The 25,263-nt window shown below is 38.3% G+C and overlaps 1 long non-coding RNA gene across 1 annotated transcript; it reads right to left on the bottom strand.

The window, feature by feature from the left end:
* Positions 1-17,676: 17,676 nt before the first annotated feature.
* LOC141564783 (uncharacterized) lies at positions 17,677-24,641 on the bottom strand. Its single transcript, XR_012488716.1, has 4 exons — positions 24,062-24,641; positions 21,290-21,367; positions 18,749-18,869; positions 17,677-18,573 (listed from the first exon to the last, which is right to left on the bottom strand). It is a non-coding gene; the product is annotated as an uncharacterized LOC141564783 (long non-coding RNA).
* Positions 24,642-25,263: the final 622 nt, after the last annotated feature.

Consider the following 25,263-nt stretch of genomic DNA (forward strand, 5'->3'; position numbering starts at 1 on the left):
TCCTTCCTTCCTTCTCTGTTTCATAATTTTACTATTGCTGTTTGAAACTATGACATTCATTTGCTGTTTCTTTTTCTTTCTTTCTTTCTTTTTTTGAGTATTAGAGTCATCTCTTGCATTCTGGCTTTCTTTCTTTTTTTTTTTTCTTTTATTATTTTTAATAATAGCTTTTTATTTTCAAAATACACACAAAAATAATTTTCAACATTCATCCTTGCAAAGCCTTGCGTTCCAAACTTTTCTCCATCTCTTGCCCTCATTCCCTCTCCTAGACACCAAGTAATCCAATATATATTAGACATGTGCAGTCCTTCTATACATATTTCCACATTTATCAGGCTGCATAAGAAAAATCAGATCAAAACGGAAAAATGAGGAAAAACGGCAAGCAAAAAACAACAAAAAAAGTGAAAATATGTTGTGATCCACATTCAATTTTCATAATCCTCTTTCTCTATACATAGAAAGACTTTTTCTCTTTCTTTCTAAAACCATTATTTGTTTAATGTTGTTGAACATCCATCTTTGTTTTCATTACTACTTAAGCTAACCATGCAGGTAGGGTGTCCTGGACTGCATTCTGAGCTCCATATCCCTTAAAACATATTAGTGCCTTCCCTTCTATCTTTTCTGGCAAGTGTAGAATAAACTTGCATCAAATTTCATTTCCTTTGTATTTTGAGGGTTTCCCTTTGAACACTTGAACCATTGTTCTGACCTGAATTTTTAAATTTAATTGGAATTCCCAGACTTCATTGAGTGTGTGTGTGTGTGTGTGTGTGTGTGTGTGTGTGTGTGTGTTGTTTTGTTTCCTGGAAGTGATCTATGAATTCTTTTGATTAGCATTTCATTTTTGATGTTCAGAAGTTTTCATCTATTCTTTCTTTTTTTTTTTTTAATTTTTAATTGTTTTTTTAATTAATTTTATAATTATACATTTTTGACAGTATATATGCATGAGTAATTTTTTTTATAACATTATCCCTTGTATTCCTCATCTATTCTTTCATGTGGTCTGCTACTGACAGTTTTTATCCTGTTCTGTTCTGGAGGACTCATGAATGAGCCTTAGATTGATTCTCTGTATCCTGTCTTTGAGATGGCTACTTTTTGTTTGCATAGTGAGGATAATTTGTTTCATTGTGATTGCTTTTCCTTCCCTTATTTGAGGTTGTCCTTCAGTTTTTGTGTTTACTTTCCCAATCTCTTGTTTTCTCTTCTGTCTTTTTGGTAAAACTCAGGCATCTCAGATCCTGGTTCCTCCATCCTATCCCATATTATTGCCTTGTAGCCCTCCGTTCTCATTTTTCTTTTCAACCATTCAGGAACAGTATTGATGGTTCCACTTTCTCCTCACATTCCTCCTCCATCTCACTAAATGTTGAACATTTCTTCTTTTTACTTCCTGATCCCGGCTTCCTTGCTGCTGTTTCTTACAAAAAGAGCTCCATCTCCTGATTTCAGGCTTTTTCACTGACTTTCTCATTTCTGCAATCTTCTTCCTCCTCATCCCCTATCTCCTAACTTCCTTTGATCTTGGCTCAAACCTCTCTTTCTTCCAGAAACCTTTCCCAGTGCTCCTTAATCTTAGTCTTATTAGCCCTCACCTAAGATTACCTCCAATTTACCCTATCTGTAGTTTAATTAGTTCCATCATGGCCTTCATCAGAGAAGATACTGTGCTCCATGAACAAACAGGAACTTCAGTAGCTTCAAAGAAATGTGGGATTTCTTCACTCCAAACATTCATAATCTTGCCATGTGCTAGAACCTTCTGAGTTCATAAGGATCTGATCCACCCCAGCTGAACACGCCGTACCTTTATCCATCATAGTGATGTATTTTTGTCCTCTGAGAAAGAATAACAACCAACCCCCCACATGCATGTTATGTGGCAGGCACTGTGCTACTGTGTGACACAAAAAGAGACAAAAAGCAGTACTTGCCCCTGAGGGGCTTATATTCTAATAGTAGTTTGCAAGCTTTCTCCCATTTAGAAAGTGAACTCCTTTGAAAGCTCCTTTGCCTTTTCTTCATATCCCCAGCTGTGCCTGAAGCATAAAGAGAAGCTGAAAAAATGTCTGTGGACTTAATGCTATCACTAGTAATTAGCAGAGCCAGGTTCTGTCACAAGCTTTTGATGTAGGACCCCAAAACCTCTGGAGAAAGAGTCAGAATAGCAGCCAGTCACTTGGATGCTCACTTCATTTATAATATTTGGAAAGAATCATTCTTTAAGCCAAAGGCCCATCATTAATTGGACAGTTCCTTTTCTCCTCAGCTGCTTTGATATTCTCTTGCATATGTTTTTTGTTGCTGGGAGGAGTGTGCTACCCTGAATGCGTGGTTCCCAAAAAAGAGTTCGGTTATATGAGGTAAGTGTAGTCAAAAGGGAGATGAGATAAAATTCTGTTCATTAGGCCCCCAAAAATTCAGGGGAAAAAATCATCAATCCTTGATATCAAGATGCAAGAGGACTTTAGATTATTTTTGATAAGAGCAGGGACTGGATTTTTACTATATAGATGTAACATAATACTAAAGATTCCCCAAATTTGAGATGCCTCAGTTTTATCCCAGGCCATTTCTGTTGTCAACACAATGGCTCCCTCTTTCCATTACTGCCTCCACAGAAGATGGGGAAGCAAGAGATTCCCAGAGAAGAAAATTCTGAAATTCAACCCTGGTTGAGACATTGATTTTCTGTAGCCTCATTTACATTTTCAGTTTCCTCATCTGTAGAATAAGATAAGTAAGACTTATATCCTTATTGTGAGAAAAGCAAATAGCTTTCAGATACTATAGGGAAGGGTTGTTTGCCATCCTCATTATCACACCATCATTGTCATCATTAGGGAGATTGAGAAATTTTTGTTAACATAATGCTCCTCTCTATGTAAATATCTCCAGCATCATGGGCAGCCCATCAAATGAAGTTTGCAGACTATAGATTTTACAACAATCATGAGTAAGCTTTACAGACACCTATTGTGCCTCATTTCCTTAAACCCTGGTGATCCCTTCTCCACTCAAAAATCAACTCTTTCAATACTTTCCCCTTCCCCTGGATGGCTAAAGTCTCAAACTACTATTTCTTATTCTATTTCTTATTGGATAGAAACATTTGCATGAACTTATATTTATATTTTTAAGTCAAGTCAGTTTAAACATTCATTAAGGACCTACTCTGTGCCAGGAATTGAAATCATAGATGGAGATAAAAAGAAAACATAAGATTATGCTTGGTCTGAAAATACTTATAGTCTCATGGGAGAGAAAATATGCAAATGGTTACATACAGATAAGCTACATACAGGATAAATTGGAAATAATCAACAGAGGAAATTCACTAAAATGAAGGAAGATGAGGAGATACTTCTGGCACAAGGTGGGCTTTTAGCCTTGACTTGAAGGAAGCCAGAAGCAGAAATGAACTGGGACAGCTTTCTAGGCATGGGGGACAGCCAGGGAAAATTGCCTAGTGTCCAGAGATGGAAGATCTTATTCAGGGAACAGAAAGGAGACCAATGTCATTCTTTGCCCTTAAAAAAAAAATGAAACACTCCATTCAGGTAAGATTGGGGAAAGAATCTCCATGGCAATGAAACACAGTTCTGCAAAACCTACAGCATTATGTAAATGTCACTTTTCATTAGCACCCTCAGAATGGTTGGTATAAAGTTTTGTTTAAATGTATGACAAATTTAACAAAGCATTGTCTACAGCTAAAGCAGATTTCAAGTGTTAACTCTCTGTAATTCATTTAAAATTGTAGCAGAGACTCCCCTTTTGCCGTCAGGAATATGGGTACATGGGGAGGATTTTTTCTTTCTTTAATTTATTGCTTTTAAAGGGAAAATTTAAGAACAGAACTTCATTGTCTGAAAATATTAGTATGTCGACAACCATTCCTTTTGCAATCACATGTCTCAACATGGCTCAAAGAACAAACAGGTTTATATATAAGTCAAAGAAACAAATGACATAAGAAAAGGATGGATGAATAGATAAATAGATGGATAGATAGATGAATTGATGGATGGATGGATAGATAGTACTTATGTTTTTTTCATTTTATTGTTTTTTATTTTCAAAACATTTGCAATGATAATTTTCCAACATTAACCCTTGAAAAACCTTGTGTTCCAATTTTTTCCCCTTTCTCCCACCTCCTCTCTTAGATAGCATGTAATCCAATATATGATAAACATGGTAAATTATATGTTAAGTCCAACATAGGAATACATATTTATATAATTACCTTGCTACACAAGAAAAATCCAATCAAAAAGTAAAAATAAAAAAGAGAAAGAAAATAAAATTCAAGAAAACCACAATGATAAAGAGTGAAAATACTTAGCACTTATTAAGCTATTATTTTATGTATTATATACTGTGCTAAGTGTTGGGGGTATAAAAACAAGCAAGACAGGCTCTCTCCTTAAGGATCTTATGACCACATAATGGGTGAAGAGAAAAATACAAAAGGGAGCTGCAAAGATTGTATAATCCCATGTGGTGTGGCTAGAGAGGTGCTATCCAGGACTGGAACCATACAAGTTAAGGTTAAAATTAAATCCCAGAGTGGCCCAAGAAAGAGTTTAATTTTTCCTTAGGGAAAGACGTGTTACTGCTGGTCCCGGTGATGATTTTATAGTGGGGGATGTGTGGGAACCGAAATGACAATTCTTATCAGTATTCATGGAAAATAACTCCACTCCCAAGAGCCATAACTAGAAAATCTGGCATCCAGGCTAATTTCAGTTATCCTGGGGGAAGGGAGCCTGCAGAATGTTGCCAGGAGGAGCTCTTGTGGTGGGATGGAAAGCAAAGGAAAACTTCAGGGGGTGGAGTCAGGAAGAAATGCACCATCTGGTAACTGCCTCCTTTTCTAAGTTATTCTTGTTAACAATGAGCTGATCCCAGTTTTTTTCCCAGGCTATAGCCAAAGTCTTGTGAGATGGCTCTCTTTTACTATCCTGATGCTAAGCTCTGGTCACTCTCAATTAAAACTGATTTGGCTCCCTAGCCTTTTTTTGGCTGAGATTCTCATGCTGGGATCCACTTTTCTGTTTCCCTGGCTGTCTGTACAGTTACTGATCCATTTGCCTGCAGGCTTCCTTAACTGTCTGCCAAGGGTGGACTTCTTGCCCCTTCACTGTGGCTCCTGCAGTGACCCATGATCTGTTCAGAGCTCGCTCTAGTATAGTATTGCTCTTTTTCAGTCATTTTGGCTAGTGGGGGATCTTTGGTTCCATTCAACCTGCAATCTCTAGATTGTCTAGACTATCAGCTTTCCATCTTGGGTTCTGTAGGAGGGAATTTGATAATATTTCTTTGAGCTCAAAACAGGATCAGCTTAGTCCTGGTGATTCCCTAATCTGTTACTTTTTTCTTTCCTGGCATAGAAGCAGTGATCCTATCTCCCTTGTCATCCTGTTCCATAGAATGACTGAATCATGAGAATCTGAGCAGGAAGAAGCCTCTGATGACACACAGTCCATCCCTCCTTCCTTAGTTTTTTGGTGATATTGTTCTCCTGGGTTTCTTCCTACCTGACTGACCACTCCTCAGTTTGCTTTGCTCTTATATGCCCTAGATCACCTTTTACAGTGGGTATCCCTCAAAGTTTGGCCCTAGGTTTTCTTCTTGAAATCCTTTCATTATTCTCAGAGCTTCAATATTCATCTCTATGGATATAATTCCCAGAATTATGGATGGATACAAGACTGAGCTTCATTCTCACATCATCTATTGGCTATAATCAGTAAATTGGAAATAGGTTGTTTTATGTATGTTAAGTACAACACACCCAAGTCCAATCTTGCCTTTCCCCAAAATTCTCCTTTCACTTTCCTACGATTGTCCAGTGGACCACTATCCTCCTATATTTGTAATTTCTGTGAAATCTTTGACTTCTCCCTCCCACCCTACAAATCCAGTTAGTTGCCAGATCTTATACTTTCTGCCTTCAAAATAGCTTTCCATCTTCATCTATCTACTCACCAAATAAGAATCCCAGTCCAGGCTCCTGTCACCTCTGCCCTAGACTATTGCAATGATCTTCTAACTAACCTCCTAATCTCAAGTCTCTCTCTGCTCAAATCCATTCTGCCCTTGTCTAGCAAATGAATATTCTTATAGCTTAAGTCTGACCTTGCCATTCCCCGTCTTAATAAATGTCATGGACTCCTTGTCATCTCCAGAATTAAATGGTTGTCATTTAAACTCTTCCTAAGCTTCCTTTCCTTTTTATCTTTATAGTCTTTTCACACTTTATTTCCTTCCTCAAATGCCTTATTGCAGACCTATTTGCCTACTTGCCATTCCTCCCATATTTTAGGAAAGGCAGTCTGGCTTGGGAGAACATCCTCTGGTTCTGGCCCTCCAAATCATTAATCTTGTGACCTTGACCATGGCCATTTGACTTCCCTGAGCTTAAATTTCCTCTTTTGTAAGATAGAGTTAATAAGCTCCAAAGCCCCATTTGTCCCAGGATTCTCTGATTTCTCTAGCCCTGAATTAGGTCATTGACATTTTTTCTGGGAACATTTGACCTGTCTCATATAAATAGATGCTGCATGAAAATATATGTTATTAAATGTCTATCATACTTATTTTTTTCCTTTTTTTTTTTTCACTCCCTACACAATATTATGAAGACCAAGGGAGAGAGATTAGGAGCTGTATCAGAGTTGAAGAAATGTTTTCAAACTTTAGATGATCCATTTTAGCTGAGCCTGCAATAAGTTGGACCAGATCATTCTTGTATCCCTAGATTGACTTATTTAGAAAAGCAAAACTTTAAACAAAAATCTTTCATATCTTCTTGACCTCTAGTTTAGAAGAGGAAATTCCACCTAAGCTATGATACTTTCCAGATCCTGCTCACTTAGAAGTCCCAGGAAAATTGTATCTTTGAAAAAGTTCATTGTCATTTTATGGCATTTCTTTGGAAATGACCCTTAGTGACCTATTTTCTCATCTTTTTTCCTCCTTAAAATGAGAACTCTGTTAATAAGAATTTTAAAAAACCCTGGGGCATCTTGTAATCACTTTATTCATGATGAAAAAATGTGATAAAAGAATCAGAATCCCAATTTTAAAAACTTATTTAAATAATATACTTTCTCAAACTTGAGAGCCTTGAGAGCCCCTAAATATACTCAGGTTTATATATTTGCAAGTTTTCTTGGGCCTAATTGATAAAAATACTAAATACATTGACATGATTGCAATGTACCCTCAGGATCATTATCTTCTCCTAACTAAAGTGTCTCCAAGATCACAAGAGAAAAAAGAGTCTGTTTCTTTAGAGTTCATGTTGGTCATTAATGAGCTTTGATCTGACTAGGCTCCTTGAAGTGGATCCATTCCAGGGACGGAATGTACGATTTGCTGGACCTCAGGAGTAATGGAAGGCTTGTCCTGGCACCTGGACAGAGCAGTGGCAGGAATGTTTCTTCAAGAGAAGGCTTTGTAAAAGGCTTTCTGCAGCAAGCTCAGCCAACTTTCCAAAGGAATGTAATCTTTGTTGTGGCGCGCAGAAATAGTGGCAGGCCCTCGTGTCCACATCCATGGGTAAACAGTGGAGATCAAAGATGGCTGATGATCTCAGGGCCATTGGGTCATTAAATACTTTAGCACCAAAATATCTGAAAACCAATTAAAAATATTTCTTTTGGTTTGACTAAAGGGAGAGAAAGCTATTGAGTGAGACTTTTCCTATTACCCATTCATGGTAATACTATTACCAGATGGCGCTTCCAAAACTCCAGATGACCTTCTCTGTACAAAATTATCAAAGTGCCTTTAGGGTTTGAGCAATTATGCTCACAGTCTGGACAGATTTGGATAAAAGACTGGATCAGATCTACTGTCAAAATCATTCTCTTGTTTTGCTTTCAAGCCATTCTAAGAGTTTGAAGGTGAGATGACACTATTTAAGACAAAGCCATCTTTCCTAGATACAGATGAAACCATAAGTCCTTCATAGTAGTAAGATCCATGATCCTGGTCTTAGGAGAAGAAAAGTCTATTTCTAGTAACTGAATGTTTATGTCAAGTCAAAAAATGAATAATCACCTATTATGTGTCTGCTAAGTTCTAGAAATAAAAATACAAGCAAAAATACAGTCCCTCATGTGTACATATATTGTATTTAATTTATACTTTAACATATTTAACATGTATCGGTCAGCCTGCCAGTTGGGGGCGGAAGGGAGGGGAAAAATTAGAACAAGGGGTTTGGCGATTGTCAATAATGAAAAATTACCCATGCATATATCTGGTAAATAAAAACTATTAAAATAAATACAGTCCCTGCCTTCAGAGAGTTTCTATTCTAATGGGTAAAGAAACAAAGCTAAAATATGGAGGAAACATAAAAAAGCTGCCTCCAAGTTGAGAACTGGTAAAAAATTTTTAAAAGGGCTAGAAAAGGGAGACAAGAGAGCTAGAAGCTGAACTGGGAAAACAGTGGGAAAATAAGCAAGGGGGACTTTAGCAATTCCTCACAATGGGAATTTTAAGAGCAACTCACCAGAATAGAGGACCACAGAACAGAAGAGTCTTTTCTATACAAGCCACAGGGGTGAAGGCATTTTCCAAGCTGAGGAGGTTGCTGAAATACATTGACAGAGACATTTTCCAGATCTTTGTTCTTTGCCTTTTTAAGTTTGTTTTTCACTGTCAATTAGAACCTTTTTGATCAATTAACATTTGCCTTTTTCATAGCAAAGACAGAAATTACAAAACTGTCCTTTTGTTTACCACCTAGAACTCTCTCCATGACCCTACATCAATTTCTGGGAACAGTGAGATCCAACTTCAGGTAGTTTCTCCACAGCATCAAGTCCCCATCAAGTTCATTGTTGAATTCAACACAGCCTCAGTTGAATCAATATGGGACCTCCTTGACTTTTATTTTGATCTATGGGTCAGAAATGTTGCTTGAGACTATGTTCCTCATCATTTTATTTCTAGCAAACCTCAGAATGGATCCCATGATCTAGACTTACTGTGCTCAATCTTTTGAAACTCACAGTCATATCTTTTCCTCTACTGTTTTACCTAAATCAAAAAAGAACATGTATGAAGAAGTTAAAAAACAGGTTCATATTCACAAATCAGATAAGCCAGCCCCAGTTGGGAACAGCCCAAGCTCTCTCTTCATTCAGAAGCATGTTTCCCACTGGAGCTTAGCCAGGCAGGAAATAACAAGATTAAGAGTAAGTAACTCTTGTAGTGCCTTGAGAATGTCTTGCCTCTTCTCCACCATTCCCACCACATTTGCAGCTCTGAAAATCAGTCAACAATCCTTCTCTTTTATTCCTTCTACCAACTAGATCAGAACTAGTTACAGAATGTCCATGTAAAATCCAAATCAGGAAACAAAGACTTTCTATCATTTGAACATCTATTTCTATCTATTTACACATCATCATGACTTTGTGAAGACAAGCCCTCCATGCTCTTTGACATAGACTGGCAGGAAGAAGAGCACCATGTCCATGCTCTTGGAACAGAGATTTATTGTTATGAACCTCAGCACGCACATACACACACATACACATACACATAAATGTGTGTATACATTTATATGTGTATGTGCATATATACATACACACATATACATACATATATGTGTACATATATATATGCATGTATGCTTATCTCACTCCCAGTATAATGTAAGCTCTTTGACAAGAGGATATTTCATGTTCTGTCTTCATATCCCCAGAACCTAATATAACAGGCACTTGAAAAGTATTTGCTAAATGTAATTTATTTTTTTCCAAAGGCATGTTTTTAGGGGATGACTTTGGACAGGGCATATCTTTTTAAAAAATGCTAAAACAGGTGGGAGTGACAACTAGCTAAATTAAAAGAGGAAGGAAATTGGCCACCATATTTGTATTTTGTAGACTCTTTGGCTCAAATACATTCAACTCTCTTAAAATTCCACACTCATTTCCTTGTCCCGCCAAGCATGTTTAGTACATAATAAGTTTTTCCTCAAACATTTGACTGTGTAGGAGATTGAACATTTAGTCTTGGTTAATAAATATTTGAAGATAGTAGTGCTTTTGACAAATCAGAAGCTTAAAAATGAAAATGATGGTGGGACAAGATGAGCTGTAAAACCTTTCAAATCTGGCTTTATTAAGTAATAAACATCTGTGAACTATAGTTGAATGAGAAAAACAAAACATAAATCCTAGATTCCTCTTGAAAGGAAGCATGTAAGCATTCAAGCCTAGTTTTTAAGAAAGAAAAATAGATTAACAGAGCCTGAATGATGGAATGTCCTTTTGGAGAAATAGATGAACTCATAAAAAGCACTTCTCAAAAGCATTTTATTTTATGATGAGCCTATGCATATTAAAATACTTATCCTCCAAATATAAGAATTTCCTAGATAGGAGTTCATCCCTTAAAGTGCCTGAAATCCTAAAAATTAATTAATTAATTAATTAAAGCCTCTCTGGTTATGAGCTACTTTCAACACTAAAATGTGTTCTGAAAAAGCTTTATATGGTTTTCAAAAAGTTTGCCACCTCTATATGATAGTTTTGCTCCCTATATGGGTGACACTTATTTTTAATCTAGGGGTATGGTCTGTACTGATTTATTCATTTAGTTTCTTGGCTCAGCCCCTACCCACTGAGAAATCTAAGGGTTTTTGTTTTTCCATTTAATCTTCTCCAGTGAAGCCAAACCAGTACATAAAACAGTCCAGCATACACGTCTGATCTGACAGACACATAGTGGTTTTCTCGTCACCAACAACTTACAAGATTTCTACCAAAACAAGGCAACACTTAAGCGATTAGTATGTTTCTCCAAAGTCCAAAATGTATGGTATAGAGTTCAGATGTTTAGAATTAGACTTTGTTGTTAGTTGCTTCAACTGAAAGCTGGCAAGTCTTCTAATGTTATTTGACTCAAAATCTTTCATAGAGCCAGTATTCAGTAAATGATGGTGCTCAGGAATTGGTTTCTTGATTTCATGTGATCTTGTAAATAGTCTAATTTACCCTATCAGTTTACCAAGAAGGAAACCAAAAAAGCACAAAGTAACTAATAATGAGATCAGTTCTAGCAGATTGTAGAATCAAGCTGGCAGGGACTTTTAAGACAATCCCTTTCATTTTATATCTGAAGTCAGCAAGACTCAGAGAATTAAGTGAATTGCCTAAAGAGATACAGGCAATTAAAAAAAAAAATCTCTTCACAGATAACTTTGTTTTCTGAAATACTTTACATATGTTATCTCATTGGATTTTCATGACAATTCTGGGACTTAATTCTTATCATTAGTGTCATTTTATAATAAAGACATAGAGGAAGATTACATGATATTGCTAATAATAGCTAGTAAGTTTTTAAGACGAGATTTGAACTGAGGTCCTCCTGACTCTACATTCAATCCTTCACCCTCCATACCTTGTAACTGTCTACTATCAAATGGAAAAACTTGAGTAAGAATTTGAAGTTTTGAACCCTAAACCCAACCCTTCCCAGTTGACCAGGAAGTACTCATTGAGCCCTGGTTGAGAAGTGTGTTGAGTAAAGACCATCAGTGAATGGGAATTGAACCCATTATCCAGGAAAAGGTTTACCCAACATCATGTTAAATGAGACCTGTTCCAAAATAATTATAAAACAGTATTTTTAAAAATAACAATAAGAGACAGAGTTTCCTTTCCGGCTTCCCCAACATTTATACCTTGGCTATGCTCTAATTCCTTGATCGGGGGGAACCCCTTTTTTCAGTGACATTATCATTCATTGGATGGATGTAAAAACAAGATCAACTACACTTTGAATTTCAAAGATCTTTGGTTCAAAAAAGGATCAAATTGTATTTGCCAAAACCATCCAGAACAAAATATCTGAGAGTTTTTATTACCATATCTCTATCTATTAATCTATCAATAGATAGATATAGATATAGATATATGAGGCTTCCCATTCCAGACAGGTTGCACTTAGCAAGATTTCAGTCTGGTAACTGAAGATTCTAAATTTTGATCTGTCTATACAGGATAAGGGATATCTGCTGCCTACCCTCCTGGTGCTGGGGCAGATTCCTTCTTCTTGCCACTCCCTCCATTTGATTAGTGTGTCTGAATGAGATCAATTCCAGTGGAATGAAATTGCATCAAAGTTTGCTGGTACACTTTTTAAACAAATATTCACATGCATAAAAATATTAACAGGGGAGAGATGCAGAATGGTTAACCCAAAGTCCTGCTCTATAGGGATATTTCTTTTCCAGTAGTCATACTTTTTTTGCATTATCATTCTTCCTGGCTCCAGCAAAGAAAGCTAGAAGCAATGAATCAAAGTGACAGAAATGTAAATTTGGGCTTGAGGTAAAGGATGCCTTAGCATGTGGTTCTTCTCACAGGAGATCTAAAGCCACTTGTCCAGAATGTGCTTGGGGCAGTTCTAAATCAGAGCCAAGATGGAAGAGATACTCTCTTAGGGGCCCTCCAAGTCAAGGGAGAATTCATTTATTGCATACTTCAGATTCCCTAGTTATAAATGGGGGACAATTTGTTACATTTGCCTCATTTGTTTGTCATCTTATCATTTTTATTGTTTCAACTGACAAAAAGAGAAATCTTTTAAAGGGGGAAGTAAGAAAAGCAAATTCTGATGCAGTTTGATTCTATGGGAATTTATAAAGTTCTACTATGCTCAGGGCACTGAGTTGATAGAAGCCAAGAGAAAGTTTCAAATGTGAGAACTCTTGTTGGGAGAAATGAACTTTTAACCTTATTAATTTATTTATTCAATACTATTAATTAAGCATTTGCTGTATATAAAATGATGTAGTTATGAAAAAATGATCTAAATCACTATTGATTAGAGAAATGAAAATTAAAACAATTCTGAGATACCATTTTACACTTCTCAGATTGGCCAAGATGACAGGAAAAGATAATGATGAATGTTGGAGGGGGGGTGGAAAAACTGGGATACTGATACATTGTTGATGGAGTTGTAAAATGATCCAAGCACTCTGGAGAGCAATTTGTAATTATGCCCATACCATTTGATCCAGCAGTGTCTCTACTGGGTTGTATCCCAAAGCGATCATAAAGGAGGAAAAGAGACCCCCATATGCAAAAATGTAGCAGCCCATTTTGTAGTAGCAAGGAACTGGGTAGTGAATGGATGCCCATCAGTTGGAGAATGGCTAAATAAGTAATGGGATATGAATATTATTGTTCTATAAGAAATGATGAGCAGGATGTTTTCAGAGAGGCTGGAAAGACTTACAGGAACTGATGCTGAGTGAAGTAAGTAGAACCGAGACCATTGTACACAATAACAGCAAGATTATATGATGATCAACCGTAATGTATTTGGCTCTTTTCTTTTTTTTTAAAATTTTTTATTTAATTTTCATTTTATTTTATAATTATAACTTTTTTTTGACAGTACATATGCATGGGTAATTTTTTACAACATTATCCCTTGCACTTACTTCTATTCAGATTTTTTCTTTTCCTCCCCCAACCCCCTCCCCCAGATGGCAGGCAGTCTTATACATGTTAAATATATTACGGTATATTCTAGATACAATATATGTGTGTAGAACCGAATTTCTTGTTGCACAGGAAGAATTGGATTCAGAAGGTAAAAATAACAGTTTACACTCATTTCCCAGTGTTCCTTGGGACCCTCCTCCCCTTGGGATTTCATCCAAGGCTCCATCTGCCCTTGTTTATTAGAATAATAGCCGAGGGCGCCACTTGAACAGTGAATCAGCCTCATTCAAGATCTGAGTTCAAATTCTGTCTATGACACAATGTGGCTTTGAGTCTCTGGAGAAATCAATGGACTTCTCAACTCCTGAGTGATTCTCTGAAATACTAGGAATAAACCAGGGAACCAGAGTTCCATGCAATGTTGACACCCTCAGTCCTGTTTAAAAAGTGAAATAAAATAAAATTGCCCATGGACTCTGAGAAGAATATGGGGGATAATTGGGAGTTGGGAGGGATGAAGCAGGTACTTGGACCAAGTAAGGCCCACCACTTACCCCTATCCTCCTGGAGACCCACATTTCCCTTGAGTCTTTTCTATGCTTTTAAATGGTAAGACCAGGGATTGCAGAACTGGCCCAGTTTAACACACCGGTTTGTTTAGATAGAAACAGCACTGCTTCTGAGGCCTTTGGGAAGAAACCCAAGGGGATGTGTTTAAATTGGCTCCAGGGGACCCCTTCCTGCAGGCTCCAGTAGTCAACCAGCGCCAAGATATCGGACATTTGGGGCCCATCCAGACAAAGCCAAGTAAAAGGACACAGCAGAAAGACTCAGACTGGGGAAGACAAAACAGCTTTGATGGTGTGACGGCCATCCCCACCCTGCCAGAGACAGTAGAAGCACATCAGTAAGTTTGGCTCCTCTTGCTGAAACATGCATTCAATGCCCATGGCCAGTGTGCCCCACAGGGGACAAAAGCCTTGTCTTACTGAGCATCCCTTCCTGGGGCAGCAGCCCATGTTGAGTGTGCAGTACTATTATTGTTATATTCCATTTTAGACTCTTTACTGCATGGTGTTTAGTCCATTTTCAGTCCTGTGTGACTCTTCCTTACCTCATAGGGGAGTTTTCTTGGCAGAAATACTGGAAGGGTTGGCCATTTCCTTCTTTGGCTCATTTTACAGATGGGGAAACTGAGGCAGGCAGAGTGAAGTGACTTGTCTGAGATCATACAGCTAGTAAGTGTCTGAGGCTGCATTTGCACTCAGGACTCTAAGACTCTAATCACTGTCTCATGTAGCTGCCCCAGTTTACCCTTTGCTTACACAATGTAGCTGATCACATAAGATGGTAGGATCATAGATTGAAAGTCAGAAGACCCTTAGCATCTAAGCTGTCCAAAGCCCTCTCATTCAGTAGAAAGATTGTAGGTGTGGGGTTAAGAGACCTGAGTTCAAATTCCAGGTATGTGATCTTAAGTTAATCATCGCCATTCACACTTCCCTTACCTGTAAAATCAGGGAGTTGGACTAGAAAAAAATTCAAGGTTCTTTTCAGTAGAAAATCAGATTCTTTTTAGAGAACAGGAATGGGAGGCCCAGAGAGGTAAAGTAGATTGCCCAGAATCATATCATAATGCAGGGAAGAGGTAAGCTTCAGGGCATCTTTTCACTCCCATTCCCAAATCGAGGTCATTGCTGTGCCTTGGGGTAAGGGCACTTTCCTGGTGACTTCTGTAGGTCCACAGTCCTTCCCATGCCATAGACTTTGTGGTCACGCAGAGGAAGTATTGCCCTCAGATGCCCTCCGTTCCTTTTCTCCCACTACTGAATGGGGTTTCTGCTTGGAACTGGACTTGACCTCACCATTGCCCCCTGGGTATTTTCCCAGACTTCTCCAGCAAGCATCCCCTGAGCCAGAGTGCCGGTCAGAACCTTGTCTCTGGGTCATATTTGGGTCTGGATAACTCAGCTCCTCCTTGGCTCTGGGGTCCAGAGTTGGCTTACAGTAGCGGTTCTTCCCTACTCTTTGTTTTTCCAGCCATCTGGACGCTTCTCCTTCCCAAGGGACTAGAACACAGCACATACGCTGGGATTCATTGGGCTGCTTTTCATTTTTTTAAAGACAGAAGGAGAATTTTAAATGCTGGGCCCCAAGCCAAGTTTAACAAAGGGTCTCTCCTCAAGGTTACTGGCCCTAGAAATGCCCTCGGCTGGCACCCTAGAGGTGGGTGGGGGCTGTGTCAGCCAATCTGGTTCCACTTAAAACTGCACGGTCCACTGCCCAGCAGGTGGAGGACCCGAAGGACTCACCCAGCTTCAAGCTTCCTCTGCACAGAATCACAGGATTTCCAAGCACCGAGAAACGTCATTGGCCAGAGTCCAGCCTGGATTTGAACAAGAAACTCCCCTGACCCTCTCAACTGTTCCTGCCCTCCTTCCCAAGTTAAATTCCCAATTAAAAAAATAAACAAACAAACAAACAAACAAACAAACAAATAAATGAATGAATGAATGAGTAAATGAAAAACTGTTCTTTTGGGCCCATAGATATCTTATTGAACTTGAATCAAAAAAACTTGATTTTGAATTCCATCTCAAACACAACTAGTAAGGGCAGGAGCCACATTTGAACTCAGGAAGATAAAGTTTCTTGACTCTAGAGCTAGGGCTCTGTGCATTGTAGTGCCTCCTAGTGGCTGTATGTGTGCATGCACATATATGTATACAAACATCTACAACCATACATATATGTTTGTGCAAAGTATACACATGAATGTGTCTATATTTAGGATGAGAGTTTGTTTCGACATTGAATTGCAGTTCTTGCATTTGTATCCCCAGGGCCTCGTTCAGTATCTGGGCCTCATCCCTTGGTTGGTTTGGATGCTGCATCCAGTTCCAGGTGCCACATTTCAAAGCCAGAGGACACTCAGATGATGATAACCGGGATCATGAAGAACCTTGAGTCTGTGACAAGTGGCTATCAGGGGGATGAAGGAAGGATGTTTGGTGTATGAGCCTGGCAGGGGCAGCATGGGGGCCATTGTCCAAGCTAGCTACCTTCAGGTCTCTGAAGGGCTGAATTGAAGAAAAGGGATTCCACTGATCTGTTCAGTCCCAGAGAATACTATTTTGTGTGAGATGTAGATTTTGAGCCCAAAACAAGCAAATCTAAAATTGATGGCGAAAAAAGTCCTAAAAAAGCTGAGAGTGCTCTTTCTGGGGTTCAGCAACCCCCAAGTTGGACATGATCTAAAAGAGTTTTTGCTTTTGCTTTTTCCCTCAATATGGATTGAACCAAAGGCTCTGGCATTCTTATCAATTCGATAATTCTCAGGGCCAAGAAAATGGCAGGAGAGGGTATGGAGATATTCTTAAATGTAGTATATAAAGGAAGAAAGGCTTTAAGAACAACTTAAAGATTTTCCTGGAAAGGGTAATAATGTATGTTGTTTCTTGGCTAGATTATATAATGGCCATGGGGCTGAGAGGTAGGTCATACATAGAGGAAAGAATGGGAAGCTGTCTGTATATCTTTATAAGAGCATTTTGACAGTAACATCACCCCCAGAATAAGCCAAGGTGAGCTAGCTAGGCTTGGCTCTGCCTATTGGGCCAAAGGCCAGGCTGAATATACCCAGGGCTTACATCATAAAGTGTCCGAATGACTTTATGTCCCGAGGCCCATGAGTCCCGGAGGATGGGGGTGAGGGTTGCTTCCAGACATGTTTTGGTGGTGAATCACTTTTCCTCCTCAAGAATTTGCTTGAAGAATATGTCTTTTCCTTGGAGCAAACTTTGAATGTGTCACAATGTTATGGATGGGAATGACTAATCGTAGTAATTATTAAGCAAGTTATCAGAGGTCAAACTGTCTTATCATTGGGAAATCTCCTCGACTATTCCAGAAGTGGCTCTCAACATATTCTTTTTTCCGCCTTTAATAGAGATCGTCTTGTGAGAATTTATATTTAAAGATGGCCAAAATTGATTTGGAACAAAGTCTGTTGGATGATGGGTGATCAAGCTCTAGCAATCATTTGGAGTAAAAGAAAAAATGACTGCTCTCAGGAGACAGGCAGTCTCTGAAAAAGTTCTAGCAGACGAGTTCCCTAAATGTTCCCAGGAGTGGAAGGAATAGAGCTAAAGATGAGTCAGTTAGTCAGTCGGTCAATGAAGAAACATTTATTAAATGCTTACTATTTACCAGACACTGTGATAAGTTCTGGAAATACAAATAAAGGCAAGAGGAAGATAGTCCCTGTCCATAAGGAGCTTCCATTCTAATGGAGAAAAAAAAAACACAGAAAAGGAAGAGGAAAATTTGTACGGAAGTTAGAGTGAGAGTGGAGGTGGGTATATAGTATTGAAGTCTGAAGAAGCAGAAGCAAATAATGCAGATCCCTGGGAGAACTTGCCAATGGGAGAAAGGGTGTAAAACCACAAATGCTGAGGGACATGGATTCAAGTTCTGCCTCTCCCATATGTTGACTCTTAATGCTCCAGGTTGCTCTCTGACACTATAAGCTGAAGATAATGTATATAGCACATGGATATATAATGGTATATAGCATTATAGGTTTTGTGAGCTCTCTCCCAAGAGTCCCTATTCTCTTATACCCCAAGACAAGCTCATCCTCCTGGTAAGCACATAATGAATGCTTATTGACTTGAATGGCATAATTGCTAGAGGCAGGCAGATCTCTCTATTTTGCTGAGCTGCGCCATGTGGAAAGTTTGGGGTTCAAATGGCTTGCTTTCCAGAGATCCAGAATTTCTCTTCTCTCCTTCCATCCAGTCTTGGGATCCAGCTAAAATTTCATTTTCAAACAACTGTCCAAACTCCCAGGGAGCTGTTAAATATCTGTGCTTATTCAGCATTTGTTAGTTTTACCCAGAAACTCCTGCCAGTGAGTCATGATCACCCTTGATCTGCTCTTGTAACAAGTCCAAGCCAAGTGAATCCATCAGCCCTGGCTCCCAAGAGGCCCTTCTTTGGTCTCCCCAACATGTGTATGCTTCCTTTTCCTTTTCTTAATTACTCACTGGAAAGAGAGAGGCTAGAGCTGAGAAAAAAAAAAAAAAGATGAACTCATCAACACGTCTTCAGTGCCAGGAACTTACTCAAGGGTCACCAAAGAACTGGCAACCAGCTACGAAGGGAGCTCGAAGGTCCAGGGTGTGTTAGCATAATCCTGTCCAAAGACAGGGTCCTTTTGTATGGTCAGAACCGACTCTCACCTCATCCTCATTGGGAAAAAATTGGATTTGGTTATTCCTCCTCTCAACTTCCTGGAAATGGTCAACCTAGCTCGAGCGTTCCCTGGCCCTAATGTCAGTGTCTACTGAGCGAGTGCGGCATCTGGGGAAAAACAAACAAACAATAAAAAGGGGAATCATGGTGATGTGTGTCTGATGGACTTGACAAAGAAGAGGCAAATGGTGGATGGAAGAAGACTGCGAGCTATTATGAAGAACTGGGCAAGGGTAGCAAAAAGGATGTCTGTCATTGGGGAAATATCTCACTAGAAAGAAGGAAAAAATATGGAGCAATCTGGAGGTGAGAGCAAGAGATGGAGGAGGGAAAAAAGGAAGACATGGGAAGAGGGAGGAGGAAGAGTAGATTTATTAGGTGCTTATTATGTGACAAGTGCTGGGCTGAGTGGAGGAGATGGAAAGAGAAAAATCCCTGCTCTCACAGACCTTGTGTTCTAATGAAGGGAGATAATGCATAAAGGAGAAATTCAGCCGAAGAATATATGGACAGGCTCATTGATCCTTGGGGTGTGGCAGAAAGCAGAAGGTAATTGGTAGGGGTTTCAAGGACACAGCGGCAAAGCCCCAAATCTTGGGGCTTAATGGGACAAAATTTTAGGGTTAAATAGGGTTAAAATTTAAGGGGACACTAGATGCCATTTTATCTAAAGCTTTAATTATATAAATGAAGAAACTGAGAAAAACAAGGGTTAAGTTATATGTCCAGGTTCACACAATAAGTGATGGAGAGAAATTGGAACTCAGTTTTCATACTCCAAATCCAGTATATTATTTACAATACCACACTACCTTTATTAGGGAAGGTGTCAAATACCTCAACATCTGGGGGGCGCTATGTAATTTCCATCGATAAAACCATATTTATCTCAGAGACGGAACTCCTTTGATTGACAGGGACTTTAGCGATGAAACTTTTTCCATCTTTTTGTCAGCTATGAATAATCTAGCATAACTAATGGATAATTCACTTGCTCCATTGGTTTCCAAACAATATCAAGGATTTGAAATCAGGCTTTCCTGCATTTTGGATGGATCTCTTGTGACAGACTTACAGGAGGGAATGGAGAAAAGTCATACAAGATGGTCAGGCAAGGCTAGGTCATAAACTCACGAACTGTATCATGGGAGAGAACACTCACATTGATGTCATCTGAGATGCATTACAAGACCAAAGTACCTAACACAGCTACAAATCACTTATTATTGGTCACTGTTAACAGCCTGACCATATTCTTCCCCTCCTCAAAAATCTTCACTCATTCACTCTTGGCTCTGGCATATAAACTCCATCAACAACACAAAGTTGGCCAAGGTGATCTCTCCCATCCTCCCCCACTGTCCTATTCTAGGATTTCATGATCCTGTGTTGCCCTGTGCCCCATTCGTGATGTTTGTCTGGGTTCCATGCCATCTGTCCCCACCCCCCCCCATTTAATCTGCAAAGCCTGGAAAATGTCGATGTGAGCACTCTCTGGCCAGGCTGCTAACAAAACCCCATGGTGATTGGGGGCAAGAATTTGGAAAAACTAGACCAAAGCAACACTTTGATGGGAGCTGTCTGGACATTTCTCCCTGGTTTGTTTGATTTAAGATTTTAAAGGCTTAGCCAGGAATTAAGGTAAGTCTCGGGATAGACTGGCTAAGAAAAACAGAATGGAATGGAAAGTTCTGGCCTCTGGACACCTGTTTGATCTAAAATGTCAGCTCAATATTACTTTTGCTTTAAAAAAAAAACTTTCACTGGGGAGATTTTTCTTCACCCCCTCTGCTGTTGATCTTGCTCATGGTTTACTTTTCACATTAGCTTTTTGAAGGAGAAAAAACACCCTCAGATGAGTCTATTTATATATGAAAAATCCTTCCAAACAACTCCCCCATCGCCAGCATCAACAGCAGCTGAACACGGGTGGGATTGTTGCCTCCTCAGAAGTATTTCTTTCATTGAAAGGAATGAAAGCTGTGTTGGGCATCTGAGGGCTGACACAGTACATTATCAAAACAAACAAAATGGGAGGATGGAGGATGGGAAGCCCCAGGGAATGTGTAGATCTTGTGTGAGGGGAGGGATGACTGTTTCATAGTCTCTGGCAAAAAGGGACAGGAAAAAATGCGAATGATTTGGGAAAAGAAAAGGACCCAGGAATAACATTCCTTTCTGTGGATGACTTTATCCTGTAAGGAAGCCCCTCTCTGTAAACAGAGAGGGAAATGAATTTACCGCTTCTGCCTAGGCTGATTCCCAATAAAGTGGAAACCTCCAAAAAGATCCTTTGAGGTCATTGGGATAGATCCTCTTAGAGCTTGGGCACACTTCATGGGGAGATGTAAGGAGAGTGGAACAAAAAGTAAGAGAGCTCAGTAGCATCCACTATTGGTGAAGGGCTAGCTGGGAGATGCAAGAGAAGCACCCTGATGGTGTGGAGAAAGGCACTGGATTTGAGTCAGAAGACCTCCGCTCAAATTCCACTTTCCATAGTACTTGTATGACATTTAATTATCACTTACCCCCAATGAATCTCTGGTTCCTCCTTGATGACATGTGAAGGTCGGACTTGATGTGCTCTATAGGCTCAGCTTTCCCATCTATAAAACAGAGAGAATGATGGCACTAAACTCCCAGTCATTGTGAAAATAAAACAAAACAAAAACTTCTAAAATTGTGAAGACAAAAATGGGATATTTGCAAAGCATGTGAAAACTTTAAAAGAGTATACAAATACTATTACTACTATTGCAATCATTACTACTGCTGTGTCTACAACTACATTTATTACTATTACTCCTACAACTATTGCATTACTATTACTAAAACAACTGCCACTGTTACACCTACTGTTGTTACAATCATCATTACTACTATAATTATTACCACTTTTTCTGCTACTACTACAATCACTACAACTATTATATTACTATTACTACTACAAATGCTACTGCTACAACTACTACTATTACTACTATGACTATTACTATTACTACTATTATATCTACTAGTACTACTGTTACTATTAATACTATAAAAACAACACTACTTGTTGTTTTGATACTACTACTTGTGCTGCTGCTACTACTACTACACTTCCTTCTACTATAATATGACTACTATGATTATTATTACTACAACAGCTGCTACTATTAATATAACTACAATATTACTATTATTATTACTGCAACTGCTACTATTACAACTATTACTGTTATTATTACCACTCAAACTGCTACTATTGCTACTACTACAACTATAATACTGTTATTATTACCACCACAACTGCTACTATTACTTCTACTATAACATAATATTACTAGTATTACCACTACAACTCCTACTATTACTTCTACTATAATATAATATTACTAGTATTACCACTACAACTGCTACTATTACTATTATTACAATATTACTATTATTACTACTGCAACTGCTACTATTACTACAGATATAATATTGTTATTATTAACACTGAAACTGCTACTATTATTACTACAACTATAATACTGTTATTATTACCACCACAACTGCTACTATTACTTCTATTATAACATAATATTACTATTATTACTACAACTGCTACTATTACTACTGCTACATACAACTATAGTATTTTTATTATTACCACTACAACTGCTACTATTACTTCTACTACAACTATAATATTACTATTATTACCACTACAACTGCTATTATTAATACTACTACAATTGCTACTAGAATTACTACTACTATTCTTATATCTACTAGTACTATTGTTACTACTATCATTATATGAATAGCAACAATAACTATTACTACTACTATTATATTGCTTTTACAATCACTACTATTACAATTGCTATTATTACAACTGCTACCATTGTAACTGCTACTATTACTACTAATATTGTTAGTACTACAACTATAACTACAACAGTAACTGCAATAACAACTACTGCAGTTACTGCTACTACCACCACCACCACCACCATCATCTAAGGTCCATTTCAGGTTCTAGCTGTATGCCACATGATGGGATTGCATAGATAAATAAAAATTGCCATCATAAGAAGCATCCTGCCCATATCCGAAGGATTAAATTTGGAGTCAACAAGATATGAGCTCAAATGTCTCCTGGGACATTCAGCTCTGTGATCAGCATACTTCATGTGCCCTCCCTGACTCTTGGTTTCTCATTCTTAAAATGAGGCTCAGCACAACTGTCCATCTTGCAGGATCAGGAAGAGGATAAAAGGAAATACTATAACATTATGTATACAGTATAAAATATTAAACAATGTCAGTTATTATGTGGATGGGGGAGTTCAATATCAGTGCAAAGATGATAGATCACAGTACTTTTTTCAGGAAGTCCTCAACTTTAAAACACAAACAAATGCAGTCAATTGAGTGAAATAACCATTGGCAGGCCTAATAGAATTCAGTTAGACCAGTCCTTTTCCCCAGAGGGAGTAGGGGAAGGAGTGTGTAACAGAAATATCAAGAAAGATGTGTAAGACCCTGGATCTTGTACACTGAACCCTAAAGGGACTTCAATGCCCCACCATGAACATTCCAATCCAGCATATTCATGATTAGTGGACTGGAAAGTACCTGGCATCTTCTTAGACTAGAAGACTGGGAAAGTTAAAGGTCCATTCGACATTCTAAGGATTAAATAATTTTGTTAAGGATCTATCGTATGCCAAATATTGTTATGAATGCTGAGGATACAAAGGGGAAAAAGCAGTCCCTGCCCTCAAAAGTTTATATCTAGCCCAAAGGAGTCAGAGCCTCTATGCCATTCACTGAAATCACAGTCTGGGTAAAATATACCAGGATTCTACTTTGAAAAAATACTGTGTCAAAGTAATTTACAGAACAACAAAAAAGTAATAGTGAGTATTACATGAAGATTCTTTATAAATAGAAAATTCCTTCAAATATCAATTTCCTTGGTAAATAAGAGTTTAATGGATGACTGATAGGCTGGGGGACAAGCTGAAGGACAAAACATCTAACTCTATCTAAAGGCCTTTAGGAGTAATAAGCAATTGACCATTAATAAAAAAAAATAAGCAATTGACCATTAATTTTTAAAAAATGAAGTTTGATCCTACTCTGAGCTAGTGTTGAGATTTTAAGACTTTTTTTTTCTCTTGGCAACATATTCCCACTTGTACAAAAAGGTGGTTGGGCTACAGGACCCCTAAAGATACTTCTAAGTTTTTAGGATTCTTTTCTATGAAATTCTCAGTTAACCTATTGAGGGAAATCCTGAAATTCAGTTTATAAAAATAACTCACTCATGCATTATCTTTATGATTCCTTAATAACCATCCATTCTGCATGTGTCTTCATTTATAGAAAATTCTGTGGCCTCCTGGATGGTGCCTATGGTAAAGACTTTGGAGGCTGCCAGATGGAAACCAAATAACATGTCTGGTAGAATGTGTGGTAATAACCTGGATTGTTGTTTCTGGGAAGAGCATGGAATCCATCACCTAGGGATAGAAGATAGGAAGAGAGATGAGCTGGTTATGTGTTAAAAGGAAAGGATAATGTGTGATCGTGGACAAATCACTTACCCTCTGCCTCTGTTTCCTCAGCTATAAAATGTGCATCATAATAAGGGTTGTTGTGAGAATAAAATAAGATGATATTTCTAAAGTGCTTGGAGCAGCTCCTGGCACAATGCAAACCATTAACACATGCTTATTTCCTTTCTTGGAAGCTTCTTGAAAGCAAAGGGTCTTTTAAAAACTTTTTACTGCTCCTTGTATTTGAAATCACAGTCTTTAGAGTACAATTTTCTTCTGATAATCCTTCTGCAAATGCTGAAATGCAAAGTAGCTCCTTAAAGAAAAGAAGAAAAAAGATGAAAAAAGAAAGATGAAGAAGAAAAAAGAAACAAAAAAGAAAAGAAAGTCAAAGAAGAAAAGACAAAAGGAAGAAGAAAAAGAAGAAATAGAGAGAAGAAAGATGAAGAAGAAAAAAGAAAAGAAAGAAGAGGAAGAGGGGGAAGAAAAAGAAGAGACTGACACCCTTGCTCTCTAGGGCTTCTCATTTCCACAAAAGTAGAGCATGAATTCATTCAGAACTAAGGCAGCAGTTAACTCAAAATCCTTTTTGATATTTCCACATGCCCTGGAAGGGGTAGCATCAGAAAATAATGATTATAACTGTGGGAAAAGAGAAATAAAGAGAGCCCCTGCTTGAGGGTGTTCAGTACAGTGAGAAGGATGGTCCAGTGGATTCCCCTTGATCTCGAGCTAAAAGGCAATTCAGAAACCCAACTTCCACATTTTATAAAGAAGTAAGATGAAGTGATTGACTAGAATCATCTCTTATACTGGGATCCTCAATTCTACCCTTCACCCAGTGGGGATCTCGAAGGGGAAACCATGCTTTAGACTTTGAAAAGTGGATCTCTTAACCCAGCTCCATAGTGGCTCATGAGAAGTTAGCAGATTTCCATGACCTAGCTCTCTCTGTGCACATCCCTTGT

The sequence above is a fragment of the Sminthopsis crassicaudata genome, chromosome 3, assembly GCF_048593235.1.
Source record: "Sminthopsis crassicaudata isolate SCR6 chromosome 3, ASM4859323v1, whole genome shotgun sequence".
NCBI lineage: Eukaryota > Metazoa > Chordata > Mammalia > Dasyuromorphia > Dasyuridae > Sminthopsis > Sminthopsis crassicaudata.